Raw genomic sequence first — 14,172 nt, forward strand, 5'->3', positions numbered from 1 at the left:
AAAAGCAAAGGAGGACAGGAAAGAAGTGGGAAGAGGGACCACAGCAAGACAAATGGTAAGGAATCTATCCCCTGACGTGCTGGTGCACAGGAGTGATACATGTTAAAAATCTAAGAGAACTCTTTCAATACCTATTCAACAAAAATTCAATGTGAAGGATTAATCTCCAAAATATACAAACAGCTCATGCAGCTCAATATCAAAAAAACAAACAACCCAATCCAAAAATGGGCAGAAGACCCAAACAGACATTTCTCCAAAGAAAATATACAGATTGCCAACAAACACATGAAAGGATGCTCAACATCACTAATCATTAGAGAAATGCAAATCAAAACTACAATGAGGTATCACCTCACACCAGTCAGAATGACCATCATGAAAAAATCTACAAACAATAAATGCTGGAGAGGGTGTGGAGAAAAGGGAACCCTCTTGCACTGTTGGTGGGAATGTAAATTGGTATAGCCACTATGGAGAACAGTATGGAGGTTCCTTAAAAAACTAAAAATAGAACTACCATATGATCCAGCAATCCCACTACTGGGCATATACCCTTAGAAAACCATAATTCAAAAAGAGTCATGTACCACAATGTTCATAGCAGCTCTATTTACAATAGCCAGGACATGGAAGCAACCTAAGTGTCCATCGACAGATGAATGGATAAAGAAGATGTGGCACGTATATCCAATGGAATATTACTCAGCCATAAAAAGAAATGAAATTGAGTTATTTGTAATGAGGTGGATGGATCTAGAGTCTGTCATACAGAGTGAAGTAAGTCCGAAAGAGAAAAACAAATACCGTATGCTAACACATATATATGGAATCTAAAAAAAAAATGGTTCTGAAGAACCTAGGGGCAGGACAGGAATAAAGACGCAGACGTAGAGAATGGACTTGAGGACACGGGGAGGGGGAAGGGTAAGCTGGGACGAAGTGAGAGAGTGGCATGGACATATATACACTACCAAACGTAAAATAGATAGCTAGTGGGAAGCAGCCACATAGCACAGGGAGATCAGCTTGGTGCTTTGTGACCACCTAGAGGGGTGGGATAGGGAGGGTGGGAGGGAAATGCAAGAGGGAGGAGATATGGGGATATATGTAAATGTATAGCTGATTCACTTTGTTATAAAGCAGAAACTAACACACCATTGTAAAGCAATTATACTCCAATAAAGCTGTTAAAAAAAAAGTCAATGTGATAAGAAAGCATAGTGTTACAGTTTAATTGGCAGGGTTTCTTCTTAATGGTACAAAAAATAATGTACATATAAACCTGACAGTTTGTTCTTAATTGCAGTCCAATTTCATTAGGACCACCAAAAAGATCACACACAGAGTCACCAGCTTCGGGACACACCTCAGCCAATACTCTCTGGTATTGCCTTCTGATGTCTGGACTGAGCTGAAGCTCCAGAAAGAGGAATTCCACCACCTCAGGCCTTGAACCTAGATGAACCCTGGATAAACCAGTCAATGGCTCAGCACCAGTCAAGCAAAGCCTTTACAGAAGAAGAGGTTCTTCTCTTCTCCAAATAACTTGGTTCTCAAGTTATTTCACTAGTATAAGGCCTGATGTAATCTGTCTACTGTTTTGAAACCATATCCTCTAGGAAGTAAGGGAGGATGGTGCACTTTACTATTCATGGAAATGCATTTATAGACAGTCAGCCAAATACCATGCCAACTTATGTTGGGCATTTAAACATTAGTTTGATCTACTTGATTTTTGTTTTTTTGTTTTTTCTTGTTTGGTAGGTGGATTTGACAGAAGACAGAAATGAGTTGGTAAAGATTTTGGAGGGGGAAGATGAAATCCAGTTGTTCCAACCTCATTAGGAAACGCTTTGTACATGAGGTGGGTGTGGAGGAGAATTTCGGACGAGTGGGGGTTGAAGAAATCTCTCATTTAGTTGCCACTTACCCTTGGTTGCCTTTAGTGTTTCCTGGATAAATTTTGCCTGCAGACTGTTTGCAGCCACTGTTTTCCATCACATACCTGGAGAGTTTTTCCAATCTCCACCTTGGAGGTTTTGATTTTAGGGAAGTATGTGTATTTTGTAAAAGTTCTCTGCGGGCTTTAGGACCTCAACCTGATTCACTGGTCTGCAAGATCCTGGGCCAGAGGAAGCCATTAATTTCACTTAGCGCCAAACTTAGAAAGGGAGAAGAATAAAAATATGGGACCAAAGCAGGATTAGAGTAGGGTTAATAATGACTTACAGGCTTTTTCCTTTTGGTCCTTTTTACTGGACTCAGAATCCACCCATCTGTATGGGCCAGGTTCCGTATTGCCTTGAGCATGTTTGAGAGGAACTAATAAATATGTTTTGCTGTTTTGTGCCTGGACAAGCAAGCATTTGGGATTGCTCCAGAAACATGGTTTTAAATGAATTTCCATTTTTGTCTGTTTGTTTTTGCTTTGTTTTTCTTGTTTTGGGTTTTTTTGCTTTGCTTTTATTTAATCCTGCTGAGACCCTTGACCTTCCCTAGTTTGGATCAGGAATAACTTGGTTTTCTCACAGATATAAAGTTTACCTTTCCAAATGATATCCATTCATCCATCCAACAAACACTATTGAACACTCACTGTTCAATAAACAGACTGGTTACTGTACTAAAGGAACTATAGCTAGAGGTCCTTATAGATGGTATAGGAATATACTTCTCAAATTGGGGACAATTGTAACTGCAAGGATATGCAGCAGTGTGCCATTGCATCTTCCTGGCCAGAAGGTATTTATATAAGAAAAACAGGTTAGGGTAGATTTTAAACTTTGCACAAAATTCTACGATTAAAAAAAAAGATTTCATGAGAAGTGTATTGTTTATAGCAGGCTGCTTTCATCTCTTTCTCTAGACCCTTTGCAGGAGTACATGAACATGTATATTTTAGAGGTATTTTAATAGAAAACTTAGAAAAGCACTTGAACAAAGAGGGAAAGAGAGGGAGAGAGAGAGAGAGAGAAAGAGAGAGAGAGAGAGATTTGACTTTTCAGATGGTCTTGTTTTAACTTCTCTCCTCCCCCACCCCCCCACTGAATTTCACATTAACAGGTTTTCAGAACTCCAAACCTAATGCTACTCCCATGTTGGAACAAGGGGAAGGGCCATGGCTCTGGGAGTTCCAGAGTTCCCATGATGGGGAGATGCCAGCCAAGACACACAGGTGAGAGCTGGTCAGGGTAATTCCAGTCAAAGAGTGAAGTCTTGAGACTAACGCAGCTCATAAACATTCGAATAGAAACACTAACAATAATTGTATAACTTCTAGTTCTGTGATCTGGGGAACCAAGCTTCTTCTGTAGTTAAAGTGTGATGAATTTAGATATGTATCTTTTGTATCTTTTGATTGCTGTGCTGTCCTTATCTTGTACCACAGGCAAGCAATCTTCTACTTGAATGACATACAAAATGATTTTCAACCCTAGAACTTTATTCATTTGTATTTAGGGAAACTTGGCCTGGGCAAAGATGATTGGATCCCAGCCCTATCTGTGAGTCCTTGGCCTGACTCTTTTTTCTTTTTTTTAACATCTTTATTGGAGTATAATTGCTTTACAATGGTTGTCAGTTTCTGCTTTATAACAAACTGAATCAGCTATATATATACATATATCCCCATATCTCCTCCCTCTTGCGTCTCCCTCCCACCCTCCCTATCCCACCCCTCTAGGTGGTCACAAAGCACCGAGCTGATCTCCCTGTGCTATGTGGCTGCTTCCCACTAGTTATCTATTTTACATTTGGTAGTGTATATATGTCCATGTCACTCTCTCACTTCGTCCCAGCTTACCCTTCTCCCTCCCCGTGTCCTCAAGTCCATTCTCTACATCTGCGTCTTTATTCCTGTCCTGTCCCTAGGTTCTTCAGAACACTTTTTTTAAGATTCCATATATATGTGTTAGCATACGGTATTTGTTTTTCTCTTTCTGACTTCACTCTGTATGACAGACTCTAGGTCCATCTACCTCACTGCAAATAACTCAATTTTGTTTCTTTTTATGGCTGAGTAATATTCCATTGTATATATGCGCCTGGCCTGACTCTTGATTAATCAGTATAAAGTACCTGTTCTGTGTTTGGAATGCCTCTAACTCCGGTGCCAGTCATCTCCAGAAGTTGAGTTCACCTTTGGCTTCTGAACTTTCAGTCACAGGCAGTCAGGGAAGTTGGGCGAGTGAGAGTGGATGTGTACGTTACAGTAATAAAAAACGTATATGTAAACAGTGTGATTTCAAAAGATTTTGGGGGGCTGCTTTGAGGGGTAGGTAAGTTTGATAACCTTTGGTGTATTCAGTAGACAAAAGTTTGGAGGGATCTATGCTATTCTCTCTCTCCTTTTTAAGCTTTTGTAGAATGTCTTTTGTTTTTTTAAAAAACTCCATAGAACCTTAGCAATCTTTGTGTACCTAAAACTTTTCATTCTTGATTTAGAAAGCAAATATGCCTGAGAAGATGTCTTTAAAGATAATTTCAGTTTTTATTTAGTTTTTACATAGCTATGTGCCACCTACTGTTCTAAGTGCTGGAGATATAACAGTGAGAAAAGCAACATGGCTGCTGCTCTCATGAGATTACAGTTTTCTGGGGGAAGATAGATATTAATCAAAGGTTTACAACAGAAAAAAAGCCCAAATTGTCTAAGGTGGAGTTTCATCTAAGACTAATTAATGGTCATTTGAATTGCTTGGCATGATCAGTTGTCTCAGCTTGTCCCTGATCCCTGGGTCTAGAATCAGAGCTCTGGGAATGTTACATCCTCTGTCTTTCTCCATATTCAGGAATCCCATTTTCAAAAACTGCACTCCTCTCCTGGCTGGAACGGTGGAGAGCACTGGCTCTCAAGAGAGGTGACACCCTCGAGGAAAATGTACCCAGGTGAGGGTTTAAAGAACAAACAGCCAGGAGAATGAACTAACATTTCGATTTTTAAGATGCGGTAAATTAGTGGCCTTTTATACACATATTCAAATTCCTAAAAATGAAGTGAGAGAGTGGCATGGACTTATATATACTACCAAATGTAAAATAGATAGCTAGTGGGAAGCAGCCACGTAGCACAGGGAGATCAGCTCGGTGCTTTGTGACCACCTAGAGGGGTGGGATAGGGAGGGTGGGAGGGAGACGCAAGAGGGAAGAGATATGAGGACATATGTATATGTATAGCTGATTCATTTTGTTATAAATCAGAAACTAACACACCATTGTAAAGCAATTATACTCCAATAAAGATGTTAAAAAAAAAAAAACCTAGCTGAAGGCTTCGAGGTTTTCTGATTATTGTCTGCACCATGTAGTTTGCCTTAGGAGAATAATATAAATGTTTGCTGCTTGGGTATTTTAGAACAAACCTTTGACAAAATAGAAATAGAGCCCTGAAGCTGAGGGCTACTTAAAAGGCTCTGGAGCCAGACTCCTGGTTTTGAACTCCAGCTCTAACACTGATTAATTCTGTGATCCTGGGCAAGTTACTTAACTTTTCTGAGCTTTAGTTCACTTATAAAAGATAATAATGGTACCCATATCATAGGATTGGTGTAATGATTAAATATATTACCTATTTTATTGACTTTTTCAATGCACATTTTCCCATGTTTTAGATATCTTTGAAAATGGAATGTTTCTTGAAGTTGATGAAAGCTTACAATCTTTGTTGGCCAGGTGACAGTGGTGATAAAGTCATTACCTGTGTATTTGCAAACATCAAAAGCTTAATAATCAGACAAGAAAAAGAAATAAAAGGAATCCAAATTGGAAGGGAAGAAGTAAAACTGTCACTATTTGCAGATGACAAGATAGTTTATATAGAAAACCCTAAAGTCTCCACTCAAAAACTATTAGAAATGATAAATGAATTCAGCAAAATTGCAGGATACAGACTAATATACAGAAATCTGTTGCATTTCTATATGCTAATAATGAACTATCAAAAAGTGAAAGTAAAAGAACAATCCCATTTAAAATTGCATTAAAAAGACTAAAATACCGAGGAATAAACTTAACCAAGGAGGTGAAAGACCTATACTCTGAAAACTACAAAACATTGATAAAGGAAACTGAAGATGACACAAAGAGATGGAAAGATATCCCGTACTCTTGGATTGAATAATTAATATTATTAAAATGGCCATACTACTGAAAGCAATCTACAGATTTAATGCAATCCCTATCAAAATACCCATAACATTTTTCACAGAACTAGAATAAATAATCCTAAAATATTTGTGGAACCACAGAAGGCTCAGAATTGCCAAAGTAATCCTGAGAAAAAAGAACAAAGCTGGAGGTCTCACCCTCCCAGACTTCAGACTATACTACAAAGCTACAGTAATCAAAACAGCATGGTACTGGCACAAAAACAGTCACATAGATCAATGGAACATAATAAAGAGCCAAGAAATAAACCCATGCACCTATGGTTAATTAATTGACAACAGAGGAGGTAAAAATATACAACAGAGAAAAGACAGGCTCTTCAGAAAATGATGCTGGGAAAATTGGACAGCTACATGTATAACAGTGAGATTAGGACATTACCTAGCATCATATGCAAAAATAAATTCAAAATGGATTAAAGACCTAAATGTAAGACCTGAAACCATAAAACTCTTAGAAGGAAACATAGGCAGAACAGTCTTTGACATAAATTGTAGCAATTTTTGTTTATTTGTTTGTTTTTTGTTTTGACCGTACCATGCAGCTTGTGGGATCTCAGTTCCCTGACTAGGGGTTGAACCCAGGTCATGGCAGTGAAAGCCCAGAATCCTAACCACTAGGCCACCAGGGTACTCCCTTAGCAATATTTTTTTGGATCTGTCTCCTAAGGCAAAAGAAATAAAAGCAAAAATAAATAAATGGGACCTAATTAAACTTAAAAGCTTTTGCACAGCAAATGAAACCATCAACAAAATGAAAAAACAACCTACAGAATGGGAGAAAATATTTGCAAATGATATGACCAACAAAGGGTTAATATCTAAAATATATAAACAGCTCATACAACTCAATGTCAGAAAAACCAAACAACTCAATCAAAAAATGGGCAGAAGACCTGAATAGACGTTTTTCCAAAGACATACAGATGGCTAACAGGCACAATAAAAGATGCTCAACATTGCTAGTCTTCAGGGAACTGCAAATCAAAACAGTGAGTTATTACCTCACATTTGTCAGAAAGGCTATCTTCAAAAGGACACAAATAACAAATGTTGGAGAGTATGTGGAGAAAAGGGAACACTTATACACTGTTGGTAGGAATGTAAATTGGTGCAGCCATTGTGAAAAACAGTATGGAAGTTCCTCAAAAAACTAAAAATAGAACTACCATATGATCCAGCAATTCCAATCTGGGGTATATATCCAAAGAAAACAAAAACATTAATTTGAAAAGATATATGCACCCCATGTTCATAGCAGCATTATTTACAATAGCCAAGATATGGAAATGCCCATCAACATATGAATGGATAAAGAAGATGTGGTATATATACAATGGAATATTACTCAGCCATAAAGAAGAACAAAAGTCTGCCATTTGTAGCAACGTGGATGGACCTGGAGAATATTATCCTTAGTGAAGTAAGTCAGACAAAGACAAATACTGTATGATATTACTTATATGTGGGATCTAAAAAATAATACAAATGAATGTATATGCAAAACAGAAGTAGACTCACAGATATAGAAAACAAACTAGTGGTTACCAAAAAGGAGAGGTAAGGGGGAAGTGACAAATTAGGGGTATGGGGTTAAGAGACACAAACTACTATGTAAAAAATAGATAAGCAACAAATATATATTGTATAGCACAGGGAATTATAGCCATTATCTTATAATAACTTTTAATGGAGTATATAACCTGTAAAAATAGTGAATCACTATACTGTACACTTGAAACTAATATAATATTGTAAACTAAAAAAAAAAGCGAAAGCATTAAAACTTATAGAATGGGTGTCAGTGGGTTGGACGCAAACCTTGGAGATAATAATGGAGTGCTGTTTTAACTCCCAGGAATAAGATGGTTGTGGGCAGTGGTGGGGAAGATAGTAAATAAAAATGTACATAGCAACGTTCCTGAAGAGGGATCCACAGTAAGCTGTGTATACATAATTGCAAAACTCAAGTCAAAGCCCAGCACCAAATGACTTTTAGTTCATAGAGTACCTTTTGAGAAATGCTATACCTAATGCTCCTGGTGGGTAATAAATTATAAATTGTATGTTAATATATAAAATATGTAAATATAAATATGTAATATGTAACTGAGTCAATGTAATTCAGAAGAGTCAGATGCTGAATATAAAGAAGTGTTAGGACTACATTTATATATTTATTTCACTTAATTCACTTCACAAATTTATTTCCTTTTAATGTAGGCACAGGAGTAATACATATTAAAAACCTCAGAAAACTCTTTCAATACCTATTCAATACAGGTTCAGTATAAGAAAACATTGTGTTATAGGTTTTTTTTTTGTTTTTTTTTTATTTATTTGTTTATTTATTTATTTTTGGCTGTGTTGGGTCTTCGTTTCTGTGCGAGGGCTTTCTCTAGTTGTGGCAAGCGGGGGCCACTCTTCATCGCGGTGCGCAGGCCTCTCACTATCGTGGCCTCTCTTGTTGCGGAGCACAGGCTCTAGAAGCGCAGGCTCAGTAGTTGTGGCTCACGGGCCCAGCTGCTCCGCAGCATGTGGGATCTTCCCAGACCAGGGCTCGAACCCGTGTCCCCTGCAATGGCAGGCAGATTCTCAACCACTGCGCCACCAGGGAAGCCCTGTGTTATAGTTTTAATTGCAGTTTTTTTCTTTCTTAATGCTACATAAAATGATGTGCCTGAGAATAGATGATGTCTTAGATTTAATGAAATGCAGCAATATATAGAAAAATAAGTAACAATTTAGGGGCAGACCTCTCAAAATCATTGCAACTTTGTAACAATTGCAATAAAAAATGGAAAAATGATCCTAATGAATATACTAGTATAGGTAAAAAGACATGTTAAAATCCTAAAATACATAAATAAATACCTCAATGAATTTAGAACTTTAGCCTACAAAGGTGAGGTAACTTGATGAAGGGGATGTAGATTCTGAGTTATGGAGATAAGGGCAAGATGCACAAATATTGGGGAAAACTTCATGTCATTTATTTCCATGACAGAGCTGTGGCCAAGAGGAAGAATGTGGAGCAAATGGCTATCATGTACAATATAGATCATATACACTTACCCCTTAGTTTGCAGCACCCAGTCACATTAGTTGACTTAAATTCAGATGTTGTTAGTTGGTGGTGCAAAGCATTAACATTCTGGAAAAATTATGTATGAACCAGTACAGCTTCTGCATAATAATGACATCATTTCCCCATAAGCTAGTCACATGAGAACTAGTTTGTGTTTCAGAAACATACTTTGGAGCAGAACAGACTGAACTTTTCATTTTTCCCTAGTAACCTTGCCAAGTTAGTACTCTTCACATTTTACAGATAAGAAAATGAATCGAGGATCAGAAACTTGCTTTGGGTCACATGGTTGGTAAGTGATGATGACTGTAGAAATCAAATCCAGGTCTTAATTCCAGAGCCCATGCTTTTTGCACTTATGTCACAAAGGCCACTGCAACGAGATTTCCCTTATTCCTCAACATCATCTTCCCCATCCCAGAATAATTATATCTTTTGCTGGATGAACTCTTAGCCATGTATCCCTTTGGCTAAGGTTTTAGAATGTGGCAAGTGAGCAGTAACAGAGATAGTTGATTTTTCCTTTAAATATTTTCTGAAGTTGTTTGGTAAGTTTGGCTCTCAAATTTCTGTCTTTAATTAGTAATTGAATTTCCTGATGTTGTAATGTCAGTTTGTCTCTGGACAAAAAGTAAGGAAATTAAGGAAACACTCCCATTCACCACTACAACAAAAACAATAAAATATCTAGGAATAAAGCTACCTAAGGGGACAAAAGACCTGTATGCAGAAAACTATAAGACACTGATGAAAGAAATTAAAGATGATACAAACAGATGGAGAGATATACCATGTTCTTGGATTAGAAGAATCAACATTGTGAAAATGACTATACTACTCAAAGCAATCTACAGATTCAATGCAATCCCTATCAAACTACCAATGGCATTTTTCACAGAACTAGAACAAAAAAATTTCACAATTTGTATGGAAACATAAAAGACCCCAAATAGCCAAAGCAATCTTAAGAAAGAAAAACGGAGCCAGAGGAATCAGGCTCCCAGACTTCAGACTATACTGCAAAGCTACAGTGATCAAGACAGTATGGTACTGGCACAAAAACAGAAATATGGATCAATGGAACAGGATAGAAAGGCCAGAGATAAACCCACGCACATATGGTCACCATATTTTTGATAAAGGAGGCAAGAATATACAATGGAGAAAAGACAGCCTCTTCAATAAGTGGCACTGCGAAAACTGGACAGCTACATGTAAAAGAATGAAATTAGAACACTCCCTAACACCATACAGAAAAATAAACCCAGAATGGATTAAAGACCTAAATGTAAGGCCAAACACTATAAAACTCTTAGAGGAAAACATAGGAAGAACACTCTCTGATATAAATCACAGTAAGATCCTTTTTGACCCACCTCCTAGAGAAATGGAAATAAAAACAAAAATAAACAAATGGGACCTAATGAAACTTAAAAGCTTTTGCACACCAAAGGAAACCATAAACAAGATGAAAAGACAACCCTCAGAATGGGAGAAAATATTTGCCAGTGAAGCAACTGACAAAGGATTAATCTCCAAAATTTACAAGCAGCTCATGCAGCTCAATATCAAAAAAACAAACAACCCAATCCAAAAATGGGCAGAAGACCTAAATAGACATTTCTCCAAAGAAGATATACAAATTGTCAACAAACACATGAAAGGATGCTCAACATCACTAATCATTAGAGAAATGCAAATCAAAACTACAACGAGGTATCACCTCACACCAGTCAGAGTGGACATCATCAAAAAATCTACAAACAATAAATGCTGGAGAAGGTGTGGAGAAAAGGGAACCCTCTTGCACTGTTGGTGGGAATGTAAATTGATACAGCCATTATGGAGAACAGTATAGAGGTTCCTTAAAAAACTAAAAATAGAACTACCATACAACCCAACAATCCCACTACTGGGCATATACCCTGAGAAAACCATAATTCAAAAAGAGTTATGTACCACAATGTTCATTGCAGCTCTATTTACAATAACCAGGACATGGAAGCAACCTAAGTGTCCATTGACAGATGAATGGATAAAGAAGATGTGGCACATATATCCAATGGAATATTACTCAGCCATAAAAAGAAATGAAATTGAATTATTTGTAGTGAGGTGGATGGACATAGAGTCTGTCATACAGAGTGAAGTAAGTCAGAAAGAGGAAAACAAATACCGTATGCTAACACATATATATGGAATCTAAAAAAAAAAAAAAAGGTTCTGACGAACATAGGGGCAGGACAGGAATAAAGACATAGATGTAGAGAATGGACTTGAGGACATGGGGAGGGGGTAGGGTAAGCTGGGACGAAGTGAGAGAGTGACATGGACATATATACACTACCAAATGTAAAATAGATAGCTACTGGGAAGCAGCCGCATAGCACAGGGAGATCCGCTTGGTGCTTTGTGTCCACCTACAGGGGTGGGATAGGGAGGGTGGGAGGAAGACACAAGAGGGAGGAGATATGGGGATATATGTATATGTATAGCTGATTCACTTTGTTATATAGCAGAAACTAACACACCATTGTAAAGCAATTATTCTCCAATAAAGATGTTAAAAAAATAAAGGTATGTACATTGTTTTTTTTTACATAATGCTATATTGCACACTTAATAGACTCCAGTATAGTGTAAACATAACTTTCATATGCATTAGGAAACCAGAAAATTCATGTAGACTTCCTTTATTGTGATAGTCACTTTATCGTCATAATTTCTTTTTTTTTTTTTTTGTGGTCTGAAACCAAATCCTCAATATCTCTGAGGTATCCCTGTATCCTTCAAGAATGATATTTTCTGTATATCAGAAACATATCAGGCTTACTTATAATTCTACATGGCTTAGTATTTTTAAAAGAAATGGGTGTTGTTTTTTATGAAGTGATTTTTCAACAGTGATTAAGGTTAGGGTTTTTCTCTTTACCGAAATTTGAACCATCCTTGCATTCCAGTGGTGGTATAGTGGTGATGATGATACTATTAATAATTGACATTTATTAAGCATTCAGTATATTACCATTTTTTTTACACATAAGGAAATTGAGACACTGAAAAGTTTAAAAATTTACCACATTACTTAGCTGTTTCTTGAATATGACGTTATTCTTTTAGAACTCCACTGGTTTTTGGTTTCTTTGCTCTTATTTTGTTTAGGAATTTTACATTTATATTCACAAGTGAAATTGGTCTACAGTTCTCTGTTTTTGCACGTTATCATCCAGTTTTAATATTAGGGTTATGTTTTTCTTAAAGCATTAGTTGGGAAATGTTCTTTATCTGTGCTCTGCTTTTTCTCATTTTCATTTCTCTAATTTAGTTGGTATTTTCAATACCAACCATTTACTGAGCACTTACTTGGGTTAGGCTATGTATAAAACCCTTCACATACATTATTTATTCCTCACAGTTAAGACATTTATATTATTACCATTTTAAAAATTTTAGATTTAAAAAAATGTTATTTGTCCAAGATTACACAGCTGATATAATCCAAGGTTTGGTTCAATCCAAGGTTTGAATCTAAACTGACTTCAGAGCTTATGTATACTCTTGACTTTTCTACTATGCTTTCTCCCTCCACCTCCCCTGTACAAAAAAATGTTCTACAAGATAGACTACACCTTTTCTGATTTCTCCATTGCAGGGCTCCTATGTCTCAGCCTTTCTCCTCTGCACTATGTGTTATAGTTCTCTCAGTTTTAATGTTGTGAAACTTTTGGTGGAGGTTAGAAACACTATGTTGTCAATACCCATTGACCCAGGAATTTTATTTCATGGATTAAACTTAAAAAACCAAATCACACAAATGGGAAAAGTTTTCTATGTAAAAGGAATGTATTGTGCCATAGTTTTTTAAGGAAAAATTAGAAACTATCTATGTGCCCAAATGAATAGGCCATTATTTAAAATAAAATATAATAATTCCAAAGATAGTACTTATCATCTATTAAGCTATTATTATGCATTAGGTATTTTGAAAATTCTTTTTAGGCATTATTTCATTTAATTCTCACATTTATGGTAGATTTTATAATTAAGACTGACAGAGATGAAATAATTTGCCCAAGGTTCCACTGCTAGTAGATGGTAAATTGGGGATTTGAATTCTTGACAGTCTGATTCCAAAGGAGATGCTCATAACCACTTTGTTTTAGTCCATATAAAAGAATACCAGTATGCAAATAAAAAATGATGTAGAACTACATTTTAGGCATGGAAAGATGCCCACTATATGTTCAGGGGAAAAGTAGATTATCAAATAGCATATATAGAATGAATCTATATTGATACCGTCTGCATTTTTTACAATAAGCATATGTTATTTTTATCATCAGGAAAAAAATCCACTATTTTATTTCTGAAAAAAAGTCTAAATCTTAGGGTTTCATGTGTGTACAACCCTAAAGTCAAAAATCCTTTAAAAATGCAAACTGTTAGGGCCCCTTAATCCTAATCCTGATCTTCCTTAGGTAATGAAAAATAAGATAACTACATTTTCTCTTCTCACAGATTTTGAGGACAGAAGTGAGAAGGAAAACAATACAGAAAAGAACGTTTTTGAAGAAGTGTTGCTTGATGGTGCATTTTTAGCTTCTGTACAGTGTTATCAGAGAAAAGACTTTGAAATTGAATGTGAAATGACATCTCTGGAACATCAACAGGGAAAGTCCACCCCTGAAGAGGACAGTTTAAGGTCATTTGCAAGTCATGAGGGGTCCTGTGTAGAGCTGTGTATATGTTCTAAGTGTGGAAGGAATTTTACTCGGAGCTCACACCTTATTAAGAATCAGCTGATCCACACAGGAGAGAAAAAACTATCATTGCCCAGACCGAGGGAAATGTTTCAGTAACAGTTCAAATTTTATAAGACACCTACGGACCCACACTGGAGAGAAGCCCTATAAATGC

General features: G+C 36.6%; 1 long non-coding RNA gene across 1 annotated transcript; it reads left to right on the forward strand.

The window, feature by feature from the left end:
* The first annotated feature begins 1,715 nt into the window (after window positions 1-1,715).
* On the forward strand, window positions 1,716-13,802 carry LOC130707619 (uncharacterized). Its single transcript, XR_009007546.1, has 3 exons — window positions 1,716-1,867; window positions 3,067-3,178; window positions 13,774-13,802. It is a non-coding gene; the product is annotated as an uncharacterized LOC130707619 (long non-coding RNA).
* Window positions 13,803-14,172: the final 370 nt, after the last annotated feature.

Source organism: Balaenoptera acutorostrata, chromosome 1, assembly GCF_949987535.1.
Source record: "Balaenoptera acutorostrata chromosome 1, mBalAcu1.1, whole genome shotgun sequence".
NCBI classification, from domain to species: domain Eukaryota; kingdom Metazoa; phylum Chordata; class Mammalia; order Artiodactyla; family Balaenopteridae; genus Balaenoptera; species Balaenoptera acutorostrata.